The following is a 27,909-nucleotide window of genomic DNA, read 5'->3' as shown; positions in this document are numbered from 1 at the left end:
CTAGGGATACTCTCTGCAACATGCAGTCCAGGCCTGTCCTTCTAAGAGTTCACTTCCACTCTTTTAAAAACCCTGCCTGCATGATCCACTCAGGCAGCCCTGTCTTGAGAGAGCTGATGATGAGTTTCAAATAAAGCTTCAGCCATTGATCTGATAACTACTACTGAGTACTCACTGAACACTTCTAATGTGCCAGGTGCCCTGCCCTGGTCTAGGATACAGAGGTAAAAGCAGAGTCCCTGTCCTCCAAGGCTTCCTCAGAGGAGCTGGGTAACTGGAATTTTGTCTATAGCTCTGTTAGGCAGCACAAACAGGGGCACTGTCTTAGTTTGGAGTCTCAGAAGCAGATCCGTAGATCAGAGTCTGGAGCAAGCCTTTTATTAGGGTGGTAATCCCAGGATGCATGGAGAGTGTGTGAGAAAGCGAGACAGGAAGAAAAAAAACAGCCAATCCAGGGTATGTTTTCAAGCAGGTTATATTGTCAGCAACTGGGGTTCAGTCCTGATGGGGATCCCTGAGGGTGGTGTGGAACATACACCAGAGTTGTCCTGAGGCAAGGAAGTGGTATATTTATGCTGTTCCCATTGTTCACTGGTTGGGAACTGCACTGAGCACATCAACTCCTTGGCATCTCCAGCCTGAAGTGTATGTGGCCTGGGCAAGTTCCTGTGACCAGAGAAAGGAGAATACAAGGTGTTTGTAGAAAGAAGAGTGCTAAGCACCAACAGGGTCTTCCAGACCAGAGAGGGGGTGCTGCTGACGAAGGTTTGCCAGAGGACAGGAAGCCTGAGAGGTTCCTGGACAGAGGAACACTTCTGATTCAGCATATGATCAGTGCTGGTGAACATTTCATGCCCACTTCTAAAGAATATTTATTCTGCAGTTAGGTGCAATGTTTTACCTATGTCAACTAATTCAAGTCTGCAAGTTATTTTGTCATATTTTTGGTTTTAACAAGTTACCAAGAGTTGTGGATTTGTCAATTTCTCCTTTTAGCTCTATCATATTCTATCAAATATATATATACATGGTATATTATTCAGTACAATGACATTAAAGAGTTTAATATCTCTGTGGTGGAGTGACCCTTTAAATACATGAAGTATGATATATTTTTCTCTCTAAAATTGCTTTCTGTCTTAAAATTTGCTTAAGTTTTGTACAAACATAGCTATATCAGCTTTTTATTTTTTTATGCAGTCTTTTTTATTAGTACTATTACTTCAACCTTTGGGCATCATTATATTTAATGTATTTCATCATTAGCATCACACAATACTTTCCTTTGTATTTAATCCACTCTTTAAAATTTTGACTTTTAATTGTTTAATCCCTGTATATTTAATGTAATATAGTTGGGTTTAAATAAACTATATTGCTGAAAAAGTATTTTCTCCACCTGTGCTATGTTCCTGTTTCTCTGCTTTCTGGCCTTGTTATGGATATATCAAGTACTTGTCATTCTTTTTCTCCCACTCTCTACTAGTGAATTAATTACATATTATTTTGTTCTTCTTTGAATCATTTCACTAGAAATAATGACACAGGATCCTTATCGTTTTGAATAATAACAATATAAGTGTATGTTAGTAGTTTTACTACTTCTATTCACTATTCAAAGAAAGAATTTTAGGATACTTTCCCTAATTTATACTATCTTTTGAAATTCTGTACAAATTTAAAACCTTTGAGACATCATTATTTTATACAGTCAATATTCAACTATATATACTATTCCTCTTGATCTTCTTTCTGCATGTTGGTGTTTGCTTCTGAGATCATTTTTCTCTCCGCTTAAAATTCTCTTTTCAATGCAGGTCTGCTGGTAACAAATTTTCTCACTTTTGTTATTCTGCAAACATCTTTATTTTGCCTTAATATTTGAAGATTTCTTCACCATATAGACTTGTTTTCCTTTCAGAACTATAAAGATGTCATTCTATTGTCTATTGTTCTTCATCACTTCTGTCAAAAAATCAGTTGTCAGTATTATTGTGGTACCTTTGAAGGTAACATGTCTTTTTTTAAATTAATATTTGCTTGTTGTCTTTAAAATATTAAGAAATTTTATTGTAATGTGCACACATGTGCATATCTCTGAGTTATTCTGCTTGGAATTCTGATTCCTTCTTAAATCTGGGAATTTATATATTTTCTTGAACTTACTAATCACTACTATGTTAAAGTCCATATGAATAGTGCCAATAACTGTGGGTAGGATTCTAATGATCTGTTTTAGTCCTCTAACTTTTAAGTCATTTGATCCTATTCTTAGCATTTCTGGTAAATTTTTATTAAATGCTTGACACTCCCTAAGAAACCTAATAAAAACTTGAATCTGTGGCTGACATTATCTTCTTATACTGAAGTATGACTTTTTTAAGGCAGACAGTTACAATAGGGACAATAAAGGTAATTCTGTCTGCATTGGGTTTGCTGTAAGCTGGTTTCAGAGTGTGTTGTTTGATGGCTAGTCTGTAGCCCAGATGGTTTATCCCTGAGCTAGGTCCTTCTGTTTATAGGGCCCCTTTTTCTTGGTGTACCATGAACTCTTATTTGCATCTGTCAGGCCCCATGAAACTGGGACTATTGAAAGCTCCTATTGGTTTTCTACCCTTTCAGATGATGCTTCTCACTTGGTTCCTTAGCTTCCCAGCCCTAAGATATTTATTTTAACTGCTTTGAGAGAGAAATTTGGGAAGGGGAATTGAACCTAATATTTGTTGAGTAACTACAATGATTCAGGCACATTTTATAATTGTATTATTTGGGCCTGTACTGGTATCTTATGAAATACATAGTATTATCCCTACATTCCAGATATAGTCTGAAGCACAGAAAAGTGAAGTGATAGGGCAGCTATACAGCTGGTACACAGGCAGAACAAAGATTCCATGCCACTCTGTTACCAAAGCATTATGCTTAGAAATGTCAAACTTAAAAATTAACAAATTTTCCAAGATCAAAGAAAGTTGGTGGTGTTTAATTTTAATGACCAATATGCATAATGTATTTTGCCCGGCATACTAATGGCACTTAGTAAATAATTTAAGATAAGTCATACAGCATCTGACTAGCCCATGGCTTTATCTGTTTATAGAGTTTTATTACATGCATTTCTTTTAACGGTACACAGCAAATTGGAGCCAGGATGGCTGGGCAGATAAATAGAACTACTGGTCATTGCCAGGGTGTGATTTGAAAATTTCAAAGAAGTTTCCCTTATCATAAGCATTTTTACCATTGACCTTTTCTTGTGGCTAGCATCCATTATTAAAATATACATTTTTTCTAAAATTTTCATTTATGAAAAGGATAGAGGACAAACTCTTTCACCTAAAACAACTAGTAAAGCTTGACAAATTATTATGGAACTCTGTTCCAGGCACCAGAAAGCTACACAGGCAGCCAGAACTTGAGAGGCCAGGGGGTGGAGAGAAAGGGAGTGCATGTGGTGACATTCTGGGTTTCATTCCCTCTGAAGGCGTTTACCTGACACAGAAAAATTACAGGTCCAAACCCTCAAAAGCCACGCACACATCAGTCACCAAAAGGCCAAGACTCTGAACTGAAATTTTAGTAGCCTGGGGAATTAAAGCTTGAATATTAGGGCTACAAAAACTTGAGGACCCAAGGTCCTGAAGAAATAGGAAACACAGTGAGGTGAGCCCCACCATCTGTGCCACCTTGTGTTCTTGAGGCTGGGTATGTTTTTATACAGATTTAAGAAGGGAAGTCTATTGCAAATATTTCCTTTGCATGAGGCAAAGAGGTGCTTACTATCTTGACCACAGCTCCTCACCCACTGGAATAACAGCATTTTACATATGGAAGGGTCCATGGATCAAGTATAAATTCCTAATTGTGTTCAAGCTCTAGGAGGTAGCTTTGTGGATTCTGTGAAAGCAGCTATAGGGTTGGCATTTACTCTAACCCCATTCTAGACATTAGGTTGCTATGGTTTAAAACTTCATACTCAAGTAAACTACAATCTCAAAACACTTGGGTACTATTAGGTAGGCGATGATACCCTTCCCTTTAGGGACTGATGCAATCCTACCTTGTTCATTAGAAACATCTAGAGGAGATTTCACAAACCTACTGAGGAATTCTGTTCAAATATTCACATACTCTCTCTCAAACTTCCATTTAACCAAAAATATCTCATGCTGCAATTTAGGCTCCTGCCACAGGTTCTGCTCACAGAAGGAATGGAAAATTGCATGTCCCACACTCTGTGCATAATTATATTTTTACATAGAGGGAGACCTCAATTGGCCATACTCTTGGGAATCAAGTTCCTATCAACATACTCATTCATGTTGAAATAAAAATGAATTTTTATTTCTCAGAAATTTCAGACGGCAAAGCTGCCTATATTTGCAGCTGCAATATAGGTTCCATTAATGCAGGACCAAATGAAGATAAATAAGACTTATTACAACCCTAGGTGAATCTGTTTTCTGCCTCTTTTTCTTTGTACACATGGGTTAAGCTAAGAAATGAAATTGTGACAGATTTCTTGTTTTCTCGTAAACACACCATTAAGTTACTTTCCAGCCACCCTTCCAGCCATCTGTGGTCACAGGATTAAGTTTAGACCAGTGAAGTAAAGGTGATGGTTGATTTATCCTGTTTTATTCCAGGCATGTCCCCTAAAATTCCCTTAAGTGATTCCTAGCACTCTTTTCCCTCATATTCCAGTTGAATAGAGAAAGGGGTGGAACTTTTAAGACAGTTTTCTGTAACACTGGCCCCTGACAAACATTGTGTTTGAGCACACTGGATACCTCTTAAGAATGTTCTAGTTGGGAACTTTTAAGACAGAAGGTCCCTGATGGAACTTGTGGAAGACTGCCAAGGCAGGATCATTCACAGTGAACTGGAAAGTGACTGGAAAAACACTTGTACTAGGCTAGTCAATGAGAATTTAGATTTTTGTTACAGAAGCTAGGCAGCTATCATTATAGAGAAATGAACCAGAATCTGCAGGTGGTTAAGAGCACATTTACCCTCTGGAAATAGGCTTGCCTGGGTTCAGATCAGGGCTCTGCCACTTGTACTAGTTACGTGACTCTGGGAAACTCCCTAAAGATTCTGTTTCCTGAATGAGTATGTGAAAGGCTGTTGGCCCAGAACTCCTGTGGGACTGAGAAATGAAGAAGAAACAAACAACTTTTGCATTAAGCCACCGAGAGTTTTGAAGCTATTACAGCAATTTGCCTACTCTGACTAAATCAGAAGGCACTGAAGATGGGAGACTCATCAAGGCATGGAAGGCTTCAAGAAAGGGCAGATTCAAGGTTAGGAAATGCACAGAAAGGAAGCTATTGATACGTCATCAGTTTTCTTTTTCATGAATACTTTGGGCATATTGGTTTGCTAAGGCAATATCCTAACCCTCTTTTCCCTCCCAGGAATGTTCACACTGCCTCCTGAACGACCTCTTCTGCTTTCTATAAATACATCTCTGCTCTCCACTCGCATTAAAAAACTAATGATCAAACTGATTAAACTCATTCATGTGGCATGTTTCTTCAATCAGGCATGAGTATTTTTAAGCCTTTTCAGGAAAGTAAGGAAATTCCCCCACTTTTCCAGTAAATAGGGGGAAGATTTTCTTTTGACCAAAAGCTAGTTGGAAATCAGACCTGATGGCAATTTGGGGAACTTTGGGGTAGGAGTGGAGGCACACCTGCCATGGCAGATGCCCTTCACTCTTGGAAGAGCTGCTGTACAGAGAATTACCCTGACTCTCTTCCTTTATTTTCCTAAGACCTCCTGCCAGCCCCAACCTCTCAGGGTCTATGGACACCTGCTCTCCTAACAGCCCTACATTTAGTCTCTTTCCTCCTTGGGGATAGTTGAGTCCTAATATCTCTGATCTTAATCCAACTCCGTCCTTGCTTTTCTATGACACCTGCTCCTGACAAACACTGTATTTGAGCACACTGGATACCTCTTAAGAATGCTCTAGTTGGGTAAACTTTATATTGCTTAAATTATTGCAGGCTCAGTTTTCTTATCTGATAATAGTGCTCAGGGGTCAACTGTGTTCCCCCCAAAATTCATATGTTGAAGTGCTAACCCCCAGTGCCTCAGAATATGACTTTATTTGAAAATAAGGTTTTACAGATGTAATTAGTTAAAATGGGGTCAGCCCTAATCCAGTATTAGTGTCCTTCTAGACTGGGGAAATTTGGACACACACACATACACACAGGGAACACACTAAGTGAAGATGATGGCAGAGACCTACAAGCCAAGGAATGCTGGAGATGCCAGCAAACCGGAAGCTAGGAGAGGGGCAAGGGACAACTGTCCCCCTCACAGCTCATGGAAGGAACCAACCCTGCGACACCTTGACTTTGACACTGGGAGCCTTCAGAACTGCGAGTCAATAAATCTGTTCTTTAAGCCAACCAATTTGTGATACTTTGTTATAGCAGCCGTAGCAAATTAACTCAAAGGAGACAACAATATCTATGTAATTAGGTTGTTTTGAGGACTTCAAGAGGCAATACTTATGGTGCTCATAGCACAGTGTCTAGCACATAGTAAGTGCTCAATAAATGTTAGCGTTGTTTTGAGGACTTCAAGAGGCAATACTTATGGTGCTCATAGCACAGTGTCTAGCACATAGTAAGTGCTCAATAAATGTTAGCTGCCAATACTACTTCTGCTACTACTTACATATAGAACACTTAATCAGTCTATTGCATCATCTGTGTTCTGAAGTGCAGCCCAATTCTGCCTGTATTATTTCCATTCCTGCCCTTGAAGTTTCTGAATTAAAAAAATCTATTCTGTTGGAACGTTCTTGATTAGCAATCTTCTTGATTAGCAAAGCGTTGTTACGTACAATGAACAATATTAATTGATCCTTTAGACTTCTTTTTGTTGCACTAAATGAGCCTTTATGTTTTTCTTAGTGGGTCTTAATGCCTTAATTTTTAATTATCTCTTTAATAGCTAAGAAAGGCTCTCCAAGTTCTTCAGTAACAGAATGTAAAATCTGACATAGTATCAGAAAGAACTGAGATTTTAACGTGATAAATTGCAGTATGTGAGCATATATTCTTTGTGTGCTCTACCAAATCCAGTATTTGCCTTTCTCCATGCCTTCAGAGGCTGAAGCACACAGACCTCTTGGCCCAGACTCCCTTGGTGACTGATGTCAGGATGGGTTTGGCCACTGGGGAGGCACTGTCAGATGACATGATGGTAGAAGGAACCTCGGGTGGTACTTCTTTCCTCTCACCTTCCTGCTTTGGCACCTTGTCTCTGGAAGTAGCTGCATCCCTCTATGATCACAGCACAGAGCCTGGAAAAGTACTTGCACCCCTGTGTCCTTGGGCCTGGGGATCATAAAGTCTTCCTGTTTGCTTCTTGAACCCTGTCTCTACCTCTGCGGGCATCCCCTGCATTGAAGTCTCTTTATCTGAACCACCTGGGGCGGATTTTTTTCTTACCTGTTCCCTGACTGGGACACTCTTAAAGTCAGAAGTTGCCCCTAAACAGACCCTGAAGCCAGGTTTGAGTGCAAGTTTAAGAAGTACAGGGACCAGTGTTAGGGGAGCGAAGACAGCCAGCTAAGGGGAAGTTAGTTAGCCAGTTAAAACGTGTGTGCCTGGGGCTCACTCCTGCTGGGGATCTCTGAGAAAAGGTAGAAAACACGTGCCTCACCTAAAAGGTGAAGGAGCTGTCTGCTTGAGAGACCAATGGGCAGAGAGTTACTCCTGGCAGTGTTAATTCACTGCAACTGCCAGCCTCTCTTGTCAGGATGGAAAAGAGAACCTTCAGTGCCAGATCTGCACAAACGGGCAGCTGGGAGCAAACAGGACAGCTCAGTGTCTACAGGTGGTGCTCAGAGTCCAGCTACTGCATGTATCAAGTCTATGTATGTTTCCTTTTAGACATACTGCCAACATCCTCGTTTTAGGGGAGCTTCAGTCATCCATCCCTCCTGGGTATTATCAGATGACACTTTTACCTGTAGTCTATCATTTTCCATCTTGCTTGTAAATGACTTTCTCCTCCCTAAATATGGTTCCTTGTGCTTTTCTTTACTGGATTTTATTCTGACACTTCCAATTTTACCACATCATTTTGAATTCTGATTTCCTCTATTACACACTGAAAATATTACTTTACCTGATTCTCATCATCCAGGGGCTACTCTGAATATTATTTGGGTCAGGGATTCTCCATGACTTTTGAGAAGCTAGAAAAATAAATAAATGGTGATTAATTTCAAATGCTGCAAACTGTGGCTCCAGATATTCCCAGGGTCCCTAAGGTGCATTCACTTATCCATTCAGTTAACATTTAGGCTGTGTCCACCATGCACCCAGCCCTGAGAATGTTCTGAAGCATATTATAAAGTCTGTGTCCTCATGAGTGGCCAAATAGATGATTGAAGTGGAACGTGACAAGTGCTATGTGGGTGAATGTGAGTGTGTAGGGAGTGTGGGGTGTGTGTGAGATTACCCATTCCAGAATTGAGAATTGCATCAAAGAAGTCTCCGAGGTGAGACTGGGGTAGATGTGGACTGGGGGTTGCAGGGGGCAGAGTCTGGGATAAGGATGCTCCAAATATGTAAACAGACACCAAGTTGAGAGGCTGGTGCCTTCTGAGAAGGTGGAAATGCTGTAAAACTGGGTGCAGTGCAACCATGGTGGAAGCCGAGGGCAGGGCATGGGTAGAGATGCAGAGTCATCAGAGGGCCGACTTTGCTGCCTTCCCACTTGCAAACTAGACTTCTTCTGAGAGCCCCACAAACAGCCAGAGTGAAATGGCTTGCTTCAAATTCTGCTTTTCTCCCTTGTGCCACTTGTGTCCTTTAGGAGACAAGAGTTCTCTGCGAAGAGGAGAGAGCTGCTTCAGAAGGGAGTTGAGACTCTCCCAGGCCTTTAGGAACAGAGGGAAGATGTCTGTGTGCTCACACAGTTGGCAACCACCCCTAACCCAGGTGGTCCCCACTTCTGCGGGCTGCTCATCTGTCCTGGGAAGGCACAGGGCTCTCCTGCTAAGGGCTTCTTAGCACCTTTATCTGCCTAGCAACGCCTTCCCACAGCAATGCCCCTGCCTTCCTCTTAGGCTCCCTGAAAAACCTGGTGCAAGTAGAGTCTAAGAAACACAGGTAATTCCTCCCAGATGCTCACAGAGCTTGCGCACAGGACAGCAATGAGGAGGGAGTCAGGGGCATGTAAACATTTCAACTTTGGGTCTCCTTGCCTCAGCTTCCTCATCAGCAAAAAACCTCTCAGGGGTGTTGTTCAACGTGTTATCCTATGAAAACAACTTTGCCTGGCAAACATTAGTGCTATCTACATTTTAACGCGTTATTTTTCTCATCAGTCCTACAAAGTGATGACTTCCATGGACTGAGAGTCTCAACCAGGTACAAAGTACAGCCGTGTCAGTGTGGATAGAGTCCCACAGCGGGAGGCATTGTAGATACACATTCTAAATCGTTAGAAAATGTTTCCCTTAGACTAACAACTTCATAACATCGGAGTGATATTTCAAACTGTTGCCATAGAACCATGCACCCTTATTGCCTTTGTTTCTCATAATTAAGGTCTGAAGTTTTCCCTTCTCAGGTACTTCTTCATTTGTTTTCTGCGTCAGGAGGTGTCGCTGCTCTGTAAACACCCTCCCTGCTGCAGGAGCTGTGGGCGGTTCTGTCTGCCACATCCCAGTCCTTAAACTCTGCTTCTGAAAGAGGAAGGAATCAGGATGCAGGATAAATTCACCATCGTTTGCTTCCTTTCATTCTGCGACCAGCCAAATTCTGTACTCAGCCAAGTACCAATTACCCGTGATCAGTGTGCTATGATGAAGTTCGAGAGCAGATGGACACCCAGTTGGTTTCAAACACTTTTAATTCTTCCTCCTTCTTTACCCCTTGTCTTCCTTTGTGTCTATATCTGGCAGTCCAACTCTCTTGGTTTCCCTAACCTCCTTGCAACTCCACCAAACCAACAATGACTTCTTTCCCCAGCCTTTCAGAATTGAATGATTTGGAACTTAGCAATGAAACTTCCAGTAAGCAAGGGACATCCTGCACACTGGCTTGGAGAAAGCTATCTTTGGTGACTTGGACTAGATAAATGGATTATTATTCAAATTCTAAGTCTTTATCCAAAATGATTTTAAGATCTCTTGTATCCCATAATCGTTACTTTTGGGTTCAAAGTACATGGGAATTTAGGATAAGAATCATTTAATAACCAAATCTCTCTCAAATATCTGTGAATTCATGTGTAGAACATATACATGTATATTTATAGTCATGTGTGGAGATCACTAGAATACATCTGAGCTTTTAAGCCATTTCTAAGGCTACATGATCACCAAACTGGCCCTGTGGGCAATAAGAGCTTGTAAGAACCTTTACACACAGATACCCACAGGAAGAAATTCTTGTTTGAGAACAACATGCTCTATTCTAGATCTTTGAAAAAGCACACCTGACTCCACACTCAGAAAACTGTCTCTTTATATAGTGAATCAAACAAAAGTATCATATAATAGGTGGCTATTTATAAATGATTCACTTGGATCAGTTGATAGAAAAATTGCCAGCAACTCTGCCCCTGGTCAGAAAGGCAAAGGACAGCTGTGGTCATGAGAGGAGGAATCAGAATGGCAGCTGGAGTCCTGTCCTCCCTGGGGATTTGTGGTGACAGCTTAATACTGTGGATGACTACTTCCCAAAGAGAATTACCTTCTGATCAAACACAAGGTTGCTATGGCACATCATGTCCTTTTTGAAAGGAGAAATATGTTGTCTGGTGCTAGGCTCCCCTAGAAAGCAGGGTCTGGGACAAGGATTTGAGTATAAGCGGCTTATCTGTGAGGGAGTCCCAGGAAGCAATGGCAGGGAAGTAGGGGAATGACTCAGGGAAGGGGGGACCACCAAAGCAAGTGGAGTTAATCAGCAAGTTACTGCTCCAGGTGACTGGGTCTCAATCCTACTGGACCTCTGGAAGGTAGTGTAAAGGTGCTTCAGAGTCGTCTCCCACCCCTTGTCCCTATGTCCCACCCAGAAGCTGGGAAGCTGCAGTATTTATCCAAGAATTCTTATCCACCATCGGTCGAGAGAAACTGCCAGGGGTTAACAACCTTCCTCATCACTTCTGTCTGCCCCCCACATATAGGCTGAGCAGCCAGAGAAAGCAAAGGGGAGACAGGCAGGGGGGCAGCTTCACAGAAACATGCGTAGATATGCCTAAGAAGAGATGCACCCATAGATGTTTCAAATGCAGGGGTTCTGGGGTTATGGAGAGAAAATCCACAGAGGTACAATAAATTGGGTAACATCTGTATCAAAAGATGGATGCACTTGATTACCAAGGACATTCACGTGGCGGGGGAGAGGGTTGAGGAAGGAAGAGTGAGGGTAAAGAAGAATTGCTGTTGTAATTAACAGTCATCCAAAAGGTCTTAGGCAGGTCTGCCACCAAAATCAAAGACTCTAGAAAGAAAAGGACCCACAATCATTTTCTCAACCATCCATCCAATCAGTAACATGTTGATTGACCTGAATTTGGTAGAGTTTAAATCACCTTATTTTTCTAAAACCACTCCAAATAGACTCTTTTGTATGGTCCTTACTCTGGACAAAAACAAAGAATCTGAGAAGACACTATAGATTTTTGGTCACTCCCAATTACAATGATCATCTAATTTTAATAATTAGGATTCATGTTAAGCCACAAATCTTATTCTATCATTTACAAGGAAAAGAAAAATGAAACCACACAACTATATGCCCTCTTAACTTCTTTATATCCAAAGAATATTGCCCATTATTTTGTTATAGAACAACACTTATCTCCTCTCAAGAGCACCTCATATTTAGTCTGCAATTTAAGATATTTTATTTTTATAAACACTTTTATTTGAGGTAATTAATTTTGATCTTTGATTAAAAAATAAAACTTGTTTTCAAAAGATATGACAGGTGGTCACAAATCTCAATTGTGTCTTACCTTGAAAAACAGTCCCTCCCTCTAAAAGACTCTGAGGTTGCTAAGCTTACTGCCCAGAATTAAATTTAAATCCACGTGCAAAGAGACCACTGAACTGCCCAGGTATATACATCACTCAAGTATTCAAACTTTGGTTATGTATATCCTCCCTTCCAGAGAATCAACATTTAGTAATTCCTCATCCTAACAGAATTCTTGAGCATATGTTTAAAAATTTTACATATAATAAATAAGCCAAATATCAGAACCTGTTTCACCAGTATTGCTTCTAACTTGACATTAATGTCGAGAAATACTAAACCCACATTCATTTGTGAAAGCAATAAGAAGGTTAAGATCACTGCTGCATTCACCTTCTTAAATTACTCATATTACATCTTCCATCTAAAATGCAAATACACTCCTGGAACAGGATTCAGGAGAGTTAAGTTTCCACCTTTGTTACTGTATGTAGAGATCTACCTATGGGCCCTCGTAAAGATCAGTTATAATTTTACATCAATTGGAAGTTCCTCTATGTTTTATTCCATGGATAAACTTTCATATATGATTTAAATGAAGGTATTTGATACTACAGGAATTCCAACTCTCAGTGATTTTTTTGAAGTAGCACATTCAACTTCATTCATTTAGCTGTTTTATTTGGAGGGAATAAGACATTGTTTGGGAATTAATCATTATACCAGTTCTTATACATCCATGATGACTTTCTACCTAGTTGTAAAATGTACACTTACCAAACTTTGGAAATGTGTAATTATGTGAAATTATGGTGTGGTCACGACAAAGCTCTAAAACTGGAATGCTGGATATTATCCTAGAACAAGTGTGAGTGTAACCTAGGTCAGTACCTGCTTAGCAGCTGGATAAACTTGACAGGCAAGCACTGGATTAGTTCTTAATGCAACATATAAAGGGAAACACTTCCCTACCCGACTCACCACCAACACATAAATTCACAAAACAAAAAGTCTATCTCACAGGTTTACTAACAGAATTAAATAAAATTAAGTACATGAAGTGACTACCCCAGTAGCAATTCTAGTTTCTCCCTATCAATCTGACAACACATCTCTACTTTATTCTGTGCACCATGCAATCTGAGTGAATCAACATATGGTTCCATGAATGACAAATAAGTCATTTATGATGAGAGAATGTAATTGACCATTTGTGTAGGTAATTGATATTGCTTTGTCAGAAAAGGGATAAAAGTTTCATTCTTTGTAAATCTGACATTATTCATGATAATCTAAGAGTGGGATAAGTCCTTCATTTAAAATGATGCTCTAACACAGTATATCAGGGAGAAATTGATTGGACTTTTCAATTCCACCAAATGAAGAAATGAGTGCAGAAACGAAAGCCTCATTATAACAGATTATCTCCCTCTTCCATTCTTTCTCTGTCTTTTTTCCTTCCATTTCCACCTTTCCCTCCTTCCCTGGTTGTGTCTCTCTATTCCACTCTCACATACCCCAATGTGCAATCTTAATAAAGCCAAAGAACAGTAATTATAATCATTTCTAACTCAAAGAGCCATATAACACCTTACATTAGTAGAAACTTGTCAATAAAGTAGTCTTGCAAAGTAGTCATGAATAGATGTTATATATCCCTAAATTGCAATCATATACTTAGATACTAAAACCAGAAGTGCATTTGAGAAAATGAGTTTTGAATCATATGATTTTTTAGTTCATTAGTACATTATAAAAATATGCATTAAGATTAACTTCCTACTGGTGAAGAATACATCAATATACTCACGAAGTCTTCTGAATAAGCTGTGCTGAACAAATTATACCTTCCAAAATAATTCCTCTAAGTAATTTATCACTTCAATCTAATGCAAATAACTGGATGACAGCTGCATAAACATATAATTGTTATAAATCTTTGGAAAAATATGGAATTTTTCAAATCCCATGATCTACAGTACATACCTGCCATCAAGGTCCTTTATTTTTTTAGTTCTTTTTAATGACAAATTGAATTATATAAAATCTCCATAAGCTAGATAGCATCTGATTGAATGTAGAATGCACTAAACTTTAACCTTCCATAATCCAGTGGTCATGATTTTTTATTTTCACTGATAGGTATTTGATGTATTTAGAGTAAATAAAATGGACTGAGAGTTCCAAAATTCTCATAAGCTTAAACATTTTCAGTAACCTATAGTTGCAACCTATAGTTTTAAGTTGTGAAATACAGCTATGGCTGTGTGTGGTGGGGGGATGTGGGGTGTGTGGTGTGATGTGTTTGTGTGTATTTTAAAGAGGAAAGTTACTTTTTGGAGGAGAATTATGAAGGTTTGACCTTTACTTCTTTTTGTTAAAGAAATAATTTTATTTTAGTATAGCATTGTGGGGAAAATTGAACTTTCTGACCAGGATTCCCACCTGGCCTTAATAGCATCCACTGTTTATATAATAAGGGTATGTTTGCAGTGAGGAGATTGCTGGTCCAGGGTGGGGGTGGAGAGGAAGCACCATTCTCTCCTCCCCTCCCTTCCTGGTATGTAATTGGTCAGGTGTCCACGAGTCACTGGGACCCACCCACAGAGTTTCTCCCAAGGCTGGAAGGGAGTGGAGTGTGCAGTGGGAGAGAGAGTGGAGCAGCTGGGGTTTGAAGCAGGGTGTGCTGCCAGAGGAGATGAGCAGCCTGGGCTCTGAGCAAGGAGATACTGAGCCATGAGAATAAATCCTTTCATTTCCAACTTTTGAGCCTTTGCCTTTCTTTGGTCTCACCAAATTCACAAAGAACTTGCCCCAGGTGAAGAGTGCCCTCCTCCCAGAGCTACAAGCATACATACAGAAAAGTATAAAATTATAAGGGTACAGCTTAATGAATTTTCACAAAGGGAACACATTCCTGAAACCACAGTGCAGATCAAGGAGAAATGTGCCAGATGCCTTACTCAATCTGTGCTCTGGTCAACTCTACCAAAGATAAAGCATTATCCTGACTTTCCCCACCTGAGATTGGTTCTACTTGATTTTGAAATCTTCATGCATAGACTCACACACATGTATTCTTTTACGACAAGTGTCTTTGATTTGGTAGTTTGTGAGATTTATTGTTGTATGCCACATTCTTCCTTACTGCTGTCTCATATTCCACTGTATGATTATACCACAAATTTATAAATTTGTTCTAATGTTGATGTATATTTGCATGGTTTCCAGTTTGGGGCTATCAGAAATAATGCTGCCACAAATGTTCTAGTACTTATCTTTTGGTGAACACATGTATGATGCATTCCTGTTGGATATATACATATGTAGGAGTAGAATTTCTGGGTCGTGATCACATGTATATATGAGTTTAGTAGATAGTTCCAATCAGCTTTTCAAAATGGTTACATAATTTACACTCCCACCAGCAGCTTATGAATTACTTACATCTTCATCCACACTTGCTATTGTCAATTTTTTTCATTATAGCTATTCTGGTGGGTGTGTAGTGGCAACTCATTGTGGCTTTATTTTGCATTTCCCTAATGATTAATGAGTCTGAGCATCATTCACATGCACTGATCGCTTGGATGTTCCTTTTTGGCCACATCTTTTCAAGTCCCTTGCCCATTTCTCACTGAATTCTCTCCCTTTTTCTAACTCTTTTAATGGAATGCTTTATAAGTTCTGGGTAGAAGTCCTTTGTTGCATTGTATTGGATACAACATATGCATTGAAATATACATATATATTGAAATATATGTATTGAAATATTTTCTCACACTTTATTATTTTCTTTTCCACTCTTACTAATGCTTTTGATGAACATGTGCTTAATTTTAATTAGTCCAATTTTGATATCTTTTCACTGTATCTATAACTTTCTATGTCCAGTTTTAGAAGTCTTTGCTTCTACCAAGGTCATGAATATATTCTCCTATTCTTAGATTTATAATCCATCTGTAACTAATTTATTTGTATTGCCAAAGGGGTCCCAATGGATTCAAATAAGGGAAGTTCAGTGGCCTTTATAACCTTTGCTTCTAGAGAGCATTTCTGAGCAACTCCAAGGAGCTAAAGACAACTCGGGCAGACTAATCCAATTGCTATACATTAATTAAGGTTAAAAAGATGGTTAAGCACCTAGTGAACACATGCACTAGTGAATATAGTCTTCTTCACTGTAATTTAAAACAGATGGAAAAGGATATTGTTGAAAAGTATACCACTTATTTATACAGAATGTACAATACTTTCTTCTCCTTTGCTAGTAACCCTTAAATTCTGAAAAAATCCAAATTCTACAACAAAACAAAAACACCCTCCAAATCCTTGGTGTACACATTTCGAAAGTCTTCAGAGACCAGTGTTTTCCAGTAGAAATACAACACAAACACCAAATGTTAATTTTAAATTTCCAAGTAGCCACATTAAAAAGATCAAGCAGTGTTTTCCAGTAGAAATACAACACAAACACCAAATGTTAATTTTAAATTTCCAAGTAGCCACATTAAAAAGATCAAGTGAAATTAATTTAAGTATATATTTTATTTAGCATAAAAGATCCAAAATATTTCATTTCAACATGTGGCACCAGCCACATTTCAAGAGCTCAAATGCTGAATGTGGGTAGTGGCTACCATCCTGGACAACCTAAGCATAGACAGATACATGAATCATAAAAATTATAGATCAATCAATTTTATATTTGTATTATAGACACCTATTTAAAGAATAACACAGTGGTTCTCAACATATAGCCTCTATATGGGCAGCAGAGGCATCACCTTGGGACTGTTAGAAATGCCAGTTCTCAGCCCCATCCCAGACTTTCTGAATCAGAATCTCTAGGGAAAGGTCTAGCTATCTGTGTTTCTGTGATTTTTGATGTGTGCTCCAGAATGCTAGAAATAACAGGGTTATTTTCATTTTATTCAATGATATTAACTTTGTATTAGGACATTATAAATATATTGTCTGATCTGAAACATAAGCATTTTTGGGTGGTGTGTAGCCTTACAGTCAGGTTATCACCTCACATATTCCAAATTAGACCTCTCATGGCATGACAAACTGTCTAGTACTCTCTGCAACACACATGTGGGAGAAAGCTTCTTTTTTGTTTACTGATGATTCCCAGTTGCCACAGACATCTATTAAATTTGCAGAAGCAAAGAGTTGGGCACACACAGCAATCATCAGAGCAAGGAAATTTGCTATATTATAGGGAAAGGAAAATAACTACCTGCCCTTTATTCGTTCTGTATGAATAAAGGGAATACATAAAGAGGTGCTTGAAGAACCTTTTTTTTTTTTTTCAGTATTCATTTCTTTGGCATTGGATAGATGATCTTGATATGTGATCTTAAAACCCATTTTTTTAGATTAATATCTCCTCAGAGGCAGGGAGCTCTCCCCATACTTCTCACTGTGGTATTCCCAGCATCATAGCACCCCTTCTTGGGGTCTGTGAGTCTGCTGCTGTTTTGTTTCTTCAGTTTCACTTTGTTGTTTTACTCTACAGATAAGTGGAGTTATTTGTTACTTGTCTTTGTCTGCCTGGCTTAGTTCACTGAGCATAATACCTTCTGGCTCCATCCATGTTGTTGCAAATGGATTTGTTTTCTTCTGATGGATGAATAATATTCCATTGTGTATATGTACCACCTCTTCTTTATCCAATCATCTACCAATGGACACAGGTTGCTTCCATATCTTGGCTATTGTAAATAGTGCTGCCATAAGCATAGGGGTGCATGTACATTCCCACGAATGGTGTAGGAGGGTTCCCCTTTCTCCACATCCTCATCAGCATTTGTTGTTTCTTGTCTTTTGGATGTTGGCCATCCCAACTGGTGTGAGGTGATATTTCATTGTGGTTTCCATTTGCCCTGATGATTAGTGATGTGGAACATCTTTTCATATGCCTGTTGGCCATCTAAATTTCTTCTTTGGAGAGGTGTCTGTTCAGATTCTCCACCCATTTGTTAATTGGGTTATTTGCTTTTTGGGTGTTGAGGTGTGTGAGTTCTTTATATATTTTGGATGTTAACCCTTTGTCGGATATGTCATTTACAAATATACTCTCCCATACTGTAGGATGCCTTTTTGTTCTGTTGATGGTGTCCCTTGCTGTTCAGAAGCTTTTTAGTTCGGTATAATCCCATTTGTTCATTTTTGCTTTTCTTTTCCTTGCCCAAGGAGAAGTGTTCAGGCAAAAGTTGCTCATATTTATATTCAAGAGATGTTTACCTATGTTTTCTTCAAATAGTATTATGGTTTCATGACTTAAATTCCATCTTTGATCCATTCTGAGTTAACTTTTGTGTATGGAGTTAGACAGTAATCTAGTTTCATTCTCTTACATGTTGCTATCCAGTTTTGCAATGACCAGTTGATGAAGAGGCTGTCCTTTCCCTATTGTATGTCCATTGCTCCTTTATCATATATTAATTGACCACATATGTTTGCGTTAATATCTGAACTCTTTATTCTGTTCCACTGGTCTGTGGGTCTGTTCTTGTGCCAGTACCAAATTGTCTTGATTATTGTGGCTTTATAATAGAGCTTGAAGTTGGGGAATGTAATACCCCCAGCTTTGTTCTTCCTTCTCATGATTGCTTTGGCTATTCAGGGTCTTTTGTGGTTCCATATAAATTTCAGAACTATTTGTTCTAGTTCATTGAAAAATGCTCTCAGTATTTTGATAGGGATTGCATTGAATCTGTAGATTGCTTTAGACAGGATGGCCATTTTGACAATATTAATTCTTCCTATCCATGAGTATGTATTTCCATTCATTGGTGTCTTATTTAATTTCTCTAATGAGTGTCTTACAGTTTTCAGGGTATAGGCCTTTCACCTCCTTGGTTAGGTTTCTTCCTAGGTATTTTATTCTTTATGATGCAATTGTAAATGCAATTGTTTTTCTGATTTTTCTTTCTGCTAGTTCATCATTAGTATATAGGAATGCCACAGATTTGTGTGTATTAATTGTGTATCCTGCAACTTTGCTGAATTCAGGTATTAGTTCTAGTAGTTTTGGGGTGGATTCTTTAGAGTTTTTTATGTACAATATCATGTCATTTGCAAACAGTGACCATTTAACTTCTTCCTTACCAATCTGGATGCCTATTATTTCTTTGTGTTTTGTATTGCCATAGCTAGGATCTCCAGTATTATTTTGAATAAAAGTGTTGAGAGTGGGCATTCTTGTCTTGTTTCTGATCTTAGAGGAAAAGCTTTCAGCTTTTTACTGTTATGTATGATGCTGGCTGTGGGTTTATCATATACGGCCTTTATTATGTTGAGGTACTTGCCCTCTATACCCATTTTGTTGAGGGTTTTTATCATGAATGGATGTTGAATTTTGTCAAATGTTTTTTCAGCATCTATTGAGATGATCATGTGACTTTTGTCCTTTTTGTTGATGTGATGTATGATGTTGATTGATTTTCAAATATTGTACCATCCTTGCATCCCTTCTACTTTACTTTTTTCAAATCTACTGAGGTCCCTCCATTCTTCTCAATAGAGCTAAATTCTCCCACTCTCAAAAGGCTCCCCAGGGACTCAAGGTCGTATGAGACTATGAGTCTCCATAGTCATATCCAAATCTCCAGACCTCTACCCTACTCAATCCAACATCTGCCAACATGATGTCTTTTGTTTATACTTTTTGCACCATTCCAATTCATAAACTTTCTCTTGCCATGCAGACGCTGGCTTCTTAAAAGCTAGAACCACAGTATACATTGTTTTTTTAAAAACATCTTTCCCACACCTAGCTTAGACTTAGACGAGATACTTTTAAACAATATATATTTTTTCGGCCTACCAGTCCTAGCTTACCAATGCTATCCTGATATAATTAACAGCTCTCCATTTTACTCTCAAACCAGCCAAAATTATAGCCACACCCTAGGCCTGAATTGCATCACAGTCTGCCCTGCAATTGCCAAAGATAAGTCTTTCAAAGCTGCCATAGATGCCCTTTGGCTTTCAGAGCATGTTTTAAGTTGGCAATTAACTACCTTCAGCCTAACATTTTCTTTTTGTTGGTCAAAAGTAGTCACCCTCCTCCACAGTCCATATAATCATCTTTGCTCTAATATTCACATGTGCTGCAGCTATTTGGTGTCCCAACACTTGACCCTCCACCCAAGTCTTATGCCAATTTACTACAGGTGAAAGCTTAAATAATGGTGATGCTACTGCAGACCAGGATTTATTTTCACTCCAATTTACCACAAAAAAGAAACATGGTCCCTATTGCTTTCAGACAGGTTAGTAATCCAATTCCAAAATCTATCCACATGGTCCTTGCTATAAGCACTTGTTTTAGGTTAGCTTCCCAGGAAACTGACCCTGAGACAGGCATTAAGTGCGAATGCTTTAATTACAATATGCAATCTCAAGACAGGAGAGAGATAAGAAAGGAAATGAGGCAGTGAGGCATAGGAACAAGACAAGGTGATATGTTATTGTTCTGGCCTCTGTGTTACAATGAACCATGATGAAGCACAGCTAGACAGCCCAGCAAACGCACCTGCTAAGTGATGCGGACACCTGAAAACATGCTGTACAAGGACATATGCCTTAGAATCAGTCATCGGAGAATAAATGGAGAGGGGATTTAATCTGCCTTGCTTCCTCCTCTCTCCTGTAGGAGCAAACTGCTAAGGATCTAGGTTAGTGGGTGTCAGCCAGGGATAATTTTGCCCCCCAGAGTGACATTTAACTAGAGATTTTTTTTTATGTTTATAGACTTTTTTTCTTCTTGTCTCAACTGGAGAAGCTATTGGCCACTAATGAGTAGAGACCATGGATAACGCTAAACATACTATAACACAGGACAATCTCCCACAATAAGAATTATTCAGACTGAGTTGTTGTTAGTGCTACTGATGACAAGCCCCATTCTAGGTGATGGTGCAGCCAAGAGAATCTGAAGAGGTACGTGAGATGTGTCTGACAAAACAACCCAGCAGAAAAAAAGACAGACGATATGGAAGACATTTCACAGGAGAGAAAACACAACTGAACCTCATTAGTAGAGAGGGAACTCACATCACGATAAGGTATCATTTCAAACTCAACTGTCTGGCAAAAATTACATTACTGAGAGCACCAAGCAAGAGGAGAACGGGTCTCAAGGGGAATTATCATTTACTGCTGGTGGGGATTGTAAATTGCTACCATCTCTTTGCGAAAGACTTAGTATTACATTGTAAAGCTGAACACTTACACATTTAAGGTGACCATTCATGCCAGTTGGCCTAAGGCTGTCCTGGTTTTGGTACTGAAAATCCTGCATCCTGGGAAACCTGTCAGTTTCCAGGCAAACTGGGATGGTGTGTCACCTATATCTTATATCCTAGCAATTCACTAGTTATGTATATAGTCCTGAAAAATTGCATGCACACCAGGAAATATATAAAAAATGATCATAGCACCATTGTCTATAGTAGAAATTTCAGAAAATAGAAATGTTAATCTACAGAAGAATAAACTGCTATACATTCATACAAAGTAATATTATTTAGCTGTGAAAGTGAACTACAGCTACACATAACAACATGGTTGAATCTCAAAAACATTCAAATGAAATGAGTAAGTCTGTAAACTATATGAGTATGAAATCACTATTACAAAGCTCAAAAGGCAGCAAAAATTAATAACATATTAAATAAGAATACATCCACATTTGGGCCAATTTTGGAGGATATGGTAGGAAATGGCAAATTTAGAGCAGTGGTTACCTCAGAGGGGAGGGGAGGAGATGAAAAGGGGAGGCACTATATTCCCCAAGGAAAAATTAACTAATCAATGATTAGATTCCCAGAGTCTTCACCGGATTTTGTACCTTTGCTGTCAAAGATTTAACTATGTCATTTATTTTCCTTTGGCTGTTATTTTCTGTTTATTTTACCTCTAAAAAAATTCATCTCCATCTCACTTTTTAGAAATAGGGAGCAAAGAATCACCAACATATTTGGGAGAGAAGAATGAATGTAACACATTCTCCAAGCCAACAAGGGTATTTTGGCCCCTGGTTCTCCATTCACAGGTCTAGTCAGCATTCACTTCCACAGTCAAGTTCCCAAGGAGTGAGTGATGCTAACTTGTATCAGCCTGTTAAGCCTCACACTACAATTTGCTGTACCTGGTCACTTGGGAGAGCACCACACATAAACACAGGCCCAGAAGAACAATAAAATCTCCTAGGAACTAACTGTAGAATAAGGCTTCTATTTAATTTATACAATTCAGTCTCAGAGCAAAGAAATCCATGAACTGAAAATTATCATTTCACACATACATCCCAATGGAAACATGCACAGATCTCTATATAAATATGTTCCTGATGTCAGTGGGACACAAATATCTCAGAAACCTGCCCCGGAACTTGGCCTTGTGTGAGTTCAAAGCCATAGAATTTTAGCTTGGGACTGAAATCTAAAAATCTTTTATTAGTTTCCTCAAAAACCACTCAATAGGCCTAGCAGGCTTACTGAAGGCACATCACAGGAAGAGTTTCTATCCTGTTATCCGCTCCATCGCATTACCTCCCTGAAGCTAAAAGGTCGTATGCTGAGAAGTAGACACTTGCATTCAGGTCTACTCTTCACCTCATATTTTCCTCCAAGAGCCCATCAAGGTATCTCTTTATCCCTCCCCCTCTTTTTGAAATAAATACAAATCCTACAAATCATTTCCTAAGAGAAAAATCTTATGATTTTGCTAACCATATTGCTGTAGCTATCTGTCCATCTGCCTATTTATTCGTGCATTCATTGACCTGATTTTGCTCATCTTCCCATGTACTTATCATTTTTTTCATAAACATTATTCTTCCCACAAACTAATGTCCATTTTCCTGAATTCAGATACATTCACTTACTTCTAGTCTTGAATCTTGCTCTCACTGCTTGCCTCTTCTCTTTCCCTCAACACCTGTCTTCCTTCCCAGGTCAGCTGACAGCATCATGGGGCACCATTTGCCTTTGAATACTTACTGTCCTTCTTACCTTAAATTGGCTTCCAACTTTATTTGGTGAGGGAACACTTGCTCACCCTGTACGCTTCATCCAGGTGTTTCTCTTCTTGGTAGACTGCAATCTAGATATTCCCCTCCCTGCACCAATGCCCTTCTGCAATATGACTTCAAAGCTTCTCTGACTAAGAAGTGGAATCTACATCCATGTCCTTAAGTCTGGGCAGGCATTGTGAATTGCTCTGGCCCATCTAATGCAGCAGAAGTGATGGTTCTGAGCCTAGGCCTCAAGAAGCCTTGCACTCTCTCATTCACCCTCTTAAATCTTCCTCAGCCACCATGTGAAGAAGCCTAGGCTAGCCTGCTGATGAAGAGAGTTAACCCCGCTACACTCGCTCAATCTCCAGATACGTGCATGAAGCCATCTTAGGCTACCCATCCTGTGGCCAACCTGTCAGCTGATGGCAGACAAATGAGTGAGCCTAGTGCAGATCAGCCAAGCCTCACCCAGATCAGCAGAACTCAACACAACCATAGATGCACATGCAAGAATACATGCTTATTGTTTTAAGCCTCAAAGTTTTTTGTTATGCAGAATTATCGATACTCTTCTTTTTTATCCTGTTTAATAGTAGCAACATACTTCCATTATAGGCCTTATAATACTACATGTTGTCTTATCTTTCTCTTCTTGTTCTCCTTGGGAACAGGGGCAATTTTTTGTTTTGTATCCCCAACATCTTAATTGTGTCTGCCAACTATTCAATAAATGGGTGTCAGAAAAATATCAATGATTAATTAGTTATTTAAGGATTTCAGTGATGCCCAAGGGATGGTTTTGGAGGCAAACCAGGGTCAGAATCCCAACTGTATTTCCTACATGTATGACTCCAGAGAATTTGGTTAACCTTGCTCAACCTTATCTGCTCATTTATAAAAGGAAGGCTAGAATAATGTACATGCTGCAAGACTGTGGTAATTAAATGTCTGTATACATTTTACTATATCATTTTATGATAGTGTGTGTGTGTGTGTGTGTGTGTGTGTGTATATATATTTATTTACACACACACACACAGCATAAAGCACTTGATATAGTACATGGCTTAGGGTTACTTGAGAAAGTATAGCTCTATTAATATGATCATGATCATCATCATTTTCACTTCTCATAGCATCAACTGTTAGGTTCTCTACCCATATCCCCTTGGCATTCTTGACCTGATGGTGGGTTCCAATGGCAAACATGTGGGGCTCTTTAACTGAGGGCTTCCTCTTGCTGCTGGAGTCCCCTTGACACCCATCTATGATAGGCTACAAGTTTTGGGAAGCTAACAGCCTACACTTTTATCCAGGGGAGCAGCCCTCAACCAAGGCAAATCGGAGAAGCTGGCTATATACCCCAATTCCCTTGCCTTGATTAGGATAAATCCAAGGGATGTTCTGTGCATATTCCAGAATTACCTAATGGAATCATGTGTGCCTTTTGCTCACAGCAATGATAAGGTACCTTTTATGCTTTCTTTCTCTGCCCCATCTCATCCCCACTCCACTACAAAAGTATCCTAACATCACTTTCAAATAAACACCAATAGCCAATTCTTTTTGTCTCACCATGTGATCCTATGGCAATCAACTTAAAGCATTATATTCTTTTTGTTTTATTTTATCATTACTGATTCAGAATTCAATTACTTTTTTTTCAGGGACTTTGACTTTCATTGTTTCATTGGAGAGCTTAGTTTTTTAATGATGTGTCCAGCTAATCAAATAGTTGTATCCAGTGCAGTGAATGACAAAACCAACCACAAAATGTCTTCTTGGATATTTTCATCATAGCTCAATTCTCTGAACATATGAGGACAAGGTTAACTTGCAGTTGATCTTGGATAGTTCTGTGTCTATCTTGAAGGGCACCTAGAACCAGGGTATTGATTCCTGGCCAAGGCAGAGGTGAAATGTACTAGTTAGTGATTTACAATGTGCAGTCAGAAGTCCAAAGCTTCCCCAGAGGCATCCTGTACCAGCTTGTCTATGATGTTTATTGAAATTGTATGGATTGATGACTTGTTTATGAAGATCTGTCTACCTGTTCACAAAGCCTTCATTTAGCTACCTAGGCTATAGAATACACTGCTTAGTAAGCTCTGCTGAGACAAAGGTGTCACACATGCATCTTGGTGGTTCACAATCTAAAGACTAAAGATGCATTTACATGATGGAGGAAGGGCTCTGGGAGCTATACCTGGAAGTCCAAGTCCTCTCAGATGTTTGCTGGGCTTTCATTCTTCTGCTGCACCCTATCCTTTGCCTTTATTACAGCCTTACATGGATCTACTTTGTATAGTCTTGAAGTCTTCAGTTACCTGGCACCATATAATTGCTGCACTGAAGCTGTTCTGATGGCCAAAGACTTTTGAGAGGGTCTTAGGTGGAGGAAATAAGGCTTCCCACAGCACCCAAGTTTAGAACCATTTCAGAAAGTTATGAGTATTGAAAAGCAGGGCTCTATACTTTGCTGAGCTCTAAAAATATTGTTCTGCTGAGTTTTGAAAATCCTTCTGAGCATAGACTTTGAGGCTGACCCATGCTCCAACAGTGGCTGTTGGCTTCTTGAAATCTTAGATCTACCTGCCAAGGTCACTATGTAATTCCCTACTCCCTCCCCCCTCCTCTGTGGGCTTTGCACACTGGTCACACACCCCAAGACATGAAGCCCCCACTGTGGAAGAGTGTTAACTTCTCTGGCAAACATTGCATAAATCCACACTTTATCTTTTTGAAATACCAACTGCAAGTTGTATTTTAGTTGTTCCTTCTATGTTCCCGCTAGGAGTAATCCAGTAGGGAAGTTTTCATCTTGAAGTCATGCTTGAGTGACTTGAGCCATTAGTCCTTTAAAAATGCTTAGGTTTCTTCTCTAGAAGGGCACCTCCATCCAGGTTGTCCCTCTGTGATGTGAGTAATAATGTCCTCATAAGTCAGGAACCATGTTGGAAGCAGGAGAGAAGTTGCAAGAGCCTCTGGAAGGCTCAAGTCTCCAAGTATTACAAGATAACCTGCCTAAAACATGAAATTTCAGGGCTGAATTTATTTCTTTTCACCTCTGGAGATTAACCCTCTCTAAGTTTCAGAAGCAGGCCACAAACACGTACAGCTCTTCTCTGAAGCCACAGGATAAATGACCATTTCACTACTGCATACTAAAACACAAGCAGCATACCCTTCTTTCGGAAATTAGAATTGTGTTTGGGGATTCATAAAGACCACTGGCAGTCATCTAGAGCAGACCCAAAATGTACTGCAAATGCATCTTTCTTCAGTGCCATGCCCTTAAGCCAACTCATCGCCATCTCTTGATTGGGTGACAGCAGCCAGTTTCCCCCTATTATTGAGTCCCTACCCTCTTCAGCTAAATAAAGCACAATGGCTTTTTAAGTATATAAACTCATTCCTCTGCTAATGACTCTCCAAAGGCTTCTGTCTTTACTGAAGTGAAAGCAAGACCCCTTTCCAAGTCTAAAGGCTCTCCAACTTCACCTCCTACATGATCCTTCTCAAAATCCCCACCAAAAGAAATATATGCCTGCTTTTTGAGCCTTGAACATCTGTCTGGATCCTCACAGCACATGCAAGGTTTTACCTTTAAACTTCTGCTCCTCTGGCACTTCTCCATCATCCAACTCTCAGCTCAAAATTCCCTGGAAGGTCTGCCCTGACACCTGAACTGCAGTTGCCTCTCACCCTTCATCTCATTAGCGTGCTTTCCATCCCCATAGCCATGGCTGCCAGTTTCCTCTGCATTCATTTGCTTATCTCCTCCCACTACAGTGTCAAGGCCATGTCCTTGCCTACTTTGTTACTATTATATCTCTAGAGCCTAAACAGTTTGTAGACATGTAGAAGTCACATATTTGTTGAATAAATGTGCTTGTCTGCTTTTTCCTTTGCCAATTTTTGTTTTATTGAGCTATAACTGACATGTAACATTGGATTTGTTTCAGGTATACAAGATTTGATATTTGCATATATTGTGAAATCATCACCACAGTAAGTCTAGTTAGAATCTATCACCACACAGCTACAAGTTCTTTTTTCTTGTGTTGAGAACTTTTAAGATCTACTCACTCAGCAACTATTGAGGACACAATACAGTATTATTAGCTATAGTCACCAGGCTGTACATTACACCCCCAGCACTTATTTATTTTGTAACTGAAAGTTTGTACCTTTTGACCATCTTTAATTCTTTTGCCCACTCCCCACATACTGCCTCTGACAACCAACAATGTGTCTTCTGCATCTATGAGCTGTTTTTTTTTCTTTTTTTAAGATTCCGTATGTAAATGAGATCCTACAGCAATTGTCCTTCTCCATCTGACTTATTTCACTTCATGTAATGTACTTGAGGTCCATCCACATAGTTGCAATGGCAATATTTCCTTTTTTATGGCCGAATAATATTCCATTGATATATATGTAAAATTTTAAAGGGCAAGACCATAACATAATTTATTTCCCTACCTTTTTATGATGGCTGTGGATGAATCAGACTCCAGAGGAGTGTGGCTATTTCTGTCCTGCAACTTTTCGTTGGAGTTCTTTAGTGTTCTTCATTTTTCTTCAGTGTTCATTTTGGCAAGAGGTGGAAGCATTTCGTCACAGTGTATTTCTGTAACAACATGGCACCAATGTGAATCAGAAGCCTGCCAACATGACGCTCTGTTTAAAAATAAATATAGAACCTCATTTACTTCATATTCTCCTACATGCTACACATCTTTTCTTTACTGTTCCAATCACTTTCTCAGGAGTGCAGCTACTGATCTGTATATGATGATCAGGGTCTCCAGGCAGTGTTCGGGTCCCCTTAGAACCTTGCCTGCATCTGTCACAGCACCTTCTCTAATCATTCCACTGACCATCTATTGAAGTCCATTTCTCCAATAGACG

The 27,909-nt window shown here is 39.3% G+C and overlaps 1 protein-coding gene across 2 annotated transcripts in view; it reads right to left on the bottom strand.

Annotated features, from left to right (window-relative positions):
• The window catches only part of PAK5 (p21 (RAC1) activated kinase 5), a 264,540-nt gene that overhangs the window by 116,809 nt on the left and 119,822 nt on the right, over positions 1–27,909 (bottom strand). For both annotated transcript variants that reach the window (XM_036880104.2, XM_036880105.2), the window contains exon 2: positions 27,481–27,628. The gene's annotated coding sequence lies outside the window, so the exon portion shown is untranslated. The remainder of the gene's footprint in view (positions 1–27,480; positions 27,629–27,909) is intronic.

This window comes from Manis pentadactyla, chromosome 5 (genome assembly GCF_030020395.1).
Source record: "Manis pentadactyla isolate mManPen7 chromosome 5, mManPen7.hap1, whole genome shotgun sequence".
Lineage (NCBI taxonomy): Eukaryota > Metazoa > Chordata > Mammalia > Pholidota > Manidae > Manis > Manis pentadactyla.
Note: the sequence above shows the minus strand (reverse complement) of the source record. Positions and strands in the feature narration are given on the sequence as shown.